At 34.6% G+C, this 5,897-nt stretch overlaps 1 long non-coding RNA gene and 1 pseudogene across 1 annotated transcript; both read left to right on the top strand.

Moving 5' to 3' along the window:
* The first annotated feature begins 602 nt into the window (after nt 1-602).
* LOC108831322 (serine/threonine-protein kinase MHK-like) lies at nt 603-3,403 on the top strand (annotated as a pseudogene).
* Nucleotides 3,404-4,267: 864 nt separating this feature from the next.
* On the top strand, nt 4,268-5,392 carry LOC108860395 (uncharacterized). Its single transcript, XR_001950677.2, has 2 exons — nt 4,268-4,933; nt 5,049-5,392. It is a non-coding gene; the product is annotated as an uncharacterized LOC108860395 (long non-coding RNA).
* The last annotated feature ends 505 nt before the right edge of the window (nt 5,393-5,897 follow it).

Raw genomic sequence — 5,897 nt, 5'->3', positions numbered from 1 at the left:
CATCCGGTCAGTGATAGTTAGAGATTGTATATTTCTAACATCCGGTTAGTGATTGTATATTTCTTTTGTCTTGGCACTTATGAGCATTTAGTTCTTCGTAATCAATCTCATAATGAAGTAATTTTCCCTCTTGTTTTGTGCGTAGATTCTTTCTTACTTGCTTTTATGTTTTTGTTTCCTTTGATCCTTTTGCTTGTTTTAACTTTCTTCTTGTGTTTGTTTCTTTTATTGGCTAAGAGACAAATCTGCTAGTGGGAAGTCGAATCAATACTATATTAAAAGGTAAATAACTTCAAAGGAAACTGTGTCCATGTCATCCAATTAATTCAGGCCAATCAGAGAACAGCATTCGTCCACGTCGGTTCGCACTCTTTAATCTGATGGGCTTCAACCGCATTTCGTGTCTGGGCTTCAAACGTCATCTGGGCATCCCGGTTTTCTTCGACGAGAATGGAGAAATCGGCGATTGGATTTATCAACGGAAATCGTTTCATCACCACCACCCCATTAATCCATCTCTGCGCCATGAATTCTTCTTTAATTGGTTCGTTTTGCCTTCCTGTATCTCCTCTTATACAATACACTCAAAAATCTCAAGAACAATGAATTCCAACAGCAAGACCTCTGTTTCCGGCGATCTTACCTCCGCGAAGTTGATCAACTCCGCCGGTGAGCCTGTGAACCGTTCCTCTGAAACCGCCGATTCCTCTGTCGTAGCTAGGCCAAAAAGAGGCATAACTGATGACTCCTCCGCCAACGCTGTCGCCGGTGTTGTGGGAAAACCATTTAGATTTTATTAATGTGGAATCAAGAACCATCCCGACAAGGGTGGAGATCCTGAGAAGGTAAAGATGATCCCTTTTCACCTGAATTCGATCTGTTATTAGCTTGATTGTGATTTTTCTTCGATCGATTTAGATCCGATCTGAAATTGGTCCGATTTTGTGAATTGTGATGTTGATTGATTGGTGCAGTTCAAAGAGCTAGCACAAGCGTATGAAGTTCTGAGCGACCCAGAGAAGAGAGAGATATATGATGAGTACGGAGAGGATGCACTGAAGGAAGGAATGGGTGGTGGAGGAGGTGGGCATGACCCTTTTGATATCTTCTCATCTTCTTTGGCGGTGGCAGCCCCTTTGGAGGTGGTAGCAGCAGAGGAGGCAGAGGCGTGGTGAAGATGTTGTTCTGATCTCACAAATACAAACCAGGTAATGTTATGCTTCGTCATGCTAATTGCTTGTCTTTCTTTGAATGTTTTATACCTAAAAACATATTGTATTTTTTTTTTTGGTTTTGAAGAGAATTTGCTGGTGACAAACAACATCCTGAAAATTGCTGACTTTGGACTGGCTAGAGAAGTTGCATCTATGCCTCCTTACACCGAATATGTGTCTACGCGTTGGTAAGTGATTGATTCATTTTATATTTTTTTGGCAGGGTGGTATTTAAACTTTACTAGCTTATAACTGGCTCTCTTATATGCAACAAGTATCGAGCTCCGAATGTTCTGCTACAGTCTTCATTATACACTCCTGCAGTTGGTACTTTCTCAAAAAACTTTTTTTCTGTTTCATCACATTAGAATATAGTTTAGAGAGAGACTAACATGTAAAAGAACTGCAGACATGTGGGCAGTGGGGGCAATATTAGCTTAGCTCTTCGCTTTTTATCCCCTATTTCCTGGTGAAAGGTGAATTATTTGTTATTTTACCAAATGCCAAAACTGAGTCTCTGAACAGTGAAATCTGATAGTGCAGTTTAGCTTCTTTGGGTCAAGTTTGTGTATACTGTTTACACTTATATAATGAATTTTCTTGTGAGCAGTGAGATGGATCAACTATACAAGATTTGCTGTGTTCTTGGCAAGCCTGACTGGACCACGTTTCCTGAAGCAAAAAGCATATCTCGGATCATGAGTATTAGTCACACAGAGGTAACAAATCTTAGTGAAAAGATATAAGGTTCTTTTTTAAGAGAATATTTGTATTTAATTTGTTCTTTGAATTTATTTGTGAACAGTTTCCACAGACAAGGATTGCTGATCTACTCCCCAATGCTTCTCCTGAAGCTATTGATTTGATCACTGTGAGTCCTTGTGTTTTACTCTTTTTTTCCTGTGAATAAAAAAGTATCTTGGTTTCTTATATGATCGATCTGATGTTATATCTTTTTGACTCAACAGAGACTTTGCTCATGGGATCCACTGAAACGACCAACTGCTGATCAGGCGCTAAACCATTTCTTTTTCAATGTAATTTGACTCATCCTCTTACTTTTTTTTAATCTGTTTCACACTTACTCTCTCTGTATTGATAAATATAAGACCCCAATAGATGGCTATGCAGGCTTCGTATCCTCTACATGACCTTTGAGTTGAGGCTTACCACCATTGGTGAGATTTTTTTATTTGTTTATCCTTTCATAACCTTAGATTAAATTCAACTTATTTTTTTGGTTCAGCAGCGGATATGCCTAATCTTGAGCTGGACTTTAACACAAAACAAGATGAATGTTTTCTTGGCTTGACGTTGGCTGTAAAACCAAGCGCTCCTAAACTAGGTAAGTATCCTCTCCTTGTGTAGAGCAGGATGCATGGTCATATGATTACACACATTGACATTGCAACTTTTTTTTTTTTCAGAAATGGTCTGCAATGCATCTCAGGATATGAGTAAGGTAATCTTTTAGACGCCATGAAGTTGTAATGAGCTTCTCATTGAGTTGTTGTAATGAATCCAATACTCTTTTTGTTTGCAGAACTTTCTCTTTTGCCCTATGGTTAACAATGACCGTGAACCATCAGGTGAGTATTATGATTAAACCTAAAGCATATGTGTTGGTTATGTTTCTCTTTATTGAATTGCTTTTTCTTTTTGAACATTTACAGTTTTCTGGTCTCTGCTCTCTCCTGATGAAAGCCGCGGCCACGCACCTGTTGAATCATGTCCTCTATCTTTGTCCTTCAGGTGAGAATATGAATCCATGTTTTCTCTAATGATTCCATGAATGTGTTTAACATAAATGTTTTGTTTTAGCAAACAAAACATGTATTATTATCAAAAAAAATTCTGGAAAAATCTTTTAATGGCATCCAAACTGACCTGATATCATTTTAGTTTTAAGCTTTCCTATTGAACTGACTTCTGACTAGGCTACTTTAATCATGGAGTGCAGTGAGAGAGAATAAATAAAAGATGATGGGCTAAGAGGAGATGGAAGAATAAGAGGGGAAGGAGAATAAATAAAAGAACAAGTTGCACTGCGTATTCAACTTGACGACATCGGTAGTGGCTTCTCGGCTATTGAGTCTACCATCGCTCAAAATTGTTTTAATGGTAGAATAAGTATATTCTGTAAGTATTTTGAACAGAGTAAAGTTATAATATTTTATTTGAACCATACTTTTGATGCTGATATGAATATTAAAATTATATACTTCATAGTTCAACAAGAAAATATAAAACAAATATATACTTCATAGTCCATGAAGATTGTGCTCAATAATATATTAGTAGTTGTTTATGTATTGTTTATTTGCACAAATCTTTACGATTTTAGTTTTTTTTAAAAAAACATAGTTCATAAAGTCTTTTAAATAGAATTTTACCAAATAACATGAAATGGAGAATTTTTTTTTGGGCTTTCTGCTTCTGAAAATTTGTAGTAAAAATATGATGAAATGACTGATAAAAAAGGTGCGTTAAGTCAATATATGGAGAGAATGAAGCGAATGAATTAGAGAGAAGTGGTCACTGGCTTTGGTATGATAAATGAAGGTTGTGTTTACGATTGTTGAGAAAATAAAACCATAGTTTTTGGAGTATATAGACGTCGCGTTTGTATTAGTATTTACAAAAATTAATCCAGCTTAAGGAAAATATACAATATAATTTATTAACTAAAATGTATTGTTCACATTGGTATGTTATTCTAATTAAAAAGTGTGTATCTATATTTATGTGTGTACTTTACCCGACATATTTTGGTTGTGTATTTTGCCAGAATGTTATTAAACTTAATAATTTGCTAAGTATTCTAATAACATAAAATATATTGTTCAAAAATCAAAGAAAAACTTTAAATAAATTTTAAATAATATATAATTAGTTATGGATACAAAAAAATTCCATGTAAAATTAGTTTTCTTTTTGATTTATCTATGAAAAATTAGTTAAACTGACCAAAAAATTATATTTTCACTATTTTTTCATCATAAACCATTAAACATCAAACATTTTCCGCGCGTAGCGCGGACATCGCATCTAGTGATGTTAATAATGCAAAGAAGATCAAAGCTTATATGGAGAAAGTCTACACGGGTACGTACGCTCCTCCTTTCTTAAACTTTTTTAAATAAGCATAAACTGATTTTGTAAAGTTGTTTTCACTACAATGTTTTTAAAAAAACTTTCAAACTTGGGGGAAAATTTCTATATTATTTGGTTGATAATGAAAACTTAATGTGTAATTTGTGAAAAGTATTAGGAGTTACATCCGGTCAGTGAGTTAGAGATTGTATATATCTAACATCCGGTTAGTGATTGTATATTTCTTTTGTGTTGGCACTTATGAGCATCTAGTTCTTCGTAATCAATCTCATAATTAAGCAATTTTCCCTCTTGTTTTTTTTTCTAAAACCAACATCACATTTGCTTTCTTGTTTTGTGTTTCTTACGTGCTTTTATTATGTTTTTGTTTCCTTTGATCCTTTTGCTTGTTTTAACTTTCTTCTTGTGTTTGTTGCTTTTATTGGATAAGAGACAAATCTACTAGTGGAAAAGCGAATGAAGTTAATAATATAAAGAGGATTAAAGCTTATATGGACAAGGTTGAGCTAGAGAGCATTCAAACATATGTGTTGATAGTCTGTGTTGGATGAGCATCTCTCATCCCCTCTGCTTCCGAGACCATCAACCATCTTCTTTAGCAAGATGTAAGCTATAACAATGCTCACTTAAAGATTACTTGCATGTTCTATCTATACATATAGAGAGTCTTTATTGAATATTCTCTGTTCTATCTATACTTATCAGTTTTTTCCTTTACAGATTGTCACTACTGCTGCTGAGCCTAAACTTCCTCCTACACATCCTATCAGATTGGGTTTGGCCTTGAACTTCTCTGTCCTCTCTACTACGAGATCATGAGCTCACCTGAAAGGTTTTAGAGATTGTTTAGTTACTAAAAAAACCTTAGAAGACTCAATATATTATCTGACCTTGCGGTGGGTGAATAAATAGTGAAGTGTAGAATGTAGAGTTCCTCTGTAAAAGTATCATTATTGTGTATGTTGTACTCTGTCTGCTTTGACCGTTTGTGTGTTTTGCATCATCCTGATGCATGTCTCAGACACTGTTTTTCTTGTTTGTAATTTGAAACTCATTACTGTCTTCTCCGCCCAATTGCTCTACTTTCATAATATCTGTTATGGATCCAAATATAAAGTGATAATAAAGTTTGCATTTCTTGAAATCTTCTGAAAATTTTACTCATTTAGCGATGTAACCGAAGCAAGCAGAGTCGTTTACTCCAAAAGAACATGTAAAAGAGAAAAATATGAATAATTTGTTGAATGATGATGATTATGGTGAAGGACTTTTTATATTTAAGCAAATGATGATGATATGAGAGGAAGTGGTTTCAAAGATTATAAGCATTTACAGATTAGACAAGGAATTATTAAGTTTTGAGTCTCCAATACACGTTTGCTTAAATAAAGATGGAAAGCTTTTTGCCTTCTAAAGTTCCTGCTACTGCTACGAAAAAGGCTGCCTCCTTTACACACTCCTCATCTTATTTTCAACAGCTTTTAGTCTTGTATATATAACCCTTCCAAAAATATTGAATTTTCGGTAAATGATCTATATACTGAAGTTTATACTCTTCATTTTAATTTA

The sequence above is a fragment of the Raphanus sativus genome, chromosome 5 (assembly GCF_000801105.2).
Source record: "Raphanus sativus cultivar WK10039 chromosome 5, ASM80110v3, whole genome shotgun sequence".
Lineage (NCBI taxonomy): Eukaryota > Viridiplantae > Streptophyta > Magnoliopsida > Brassicales > Brassicaceae > Raphanus > Raphanus sativus.
The sequence above is the reverse complement of the archived record's forward strand: the minus strand, read 5'-3'. Positions and strand labels throughout refer to the sequence as shown.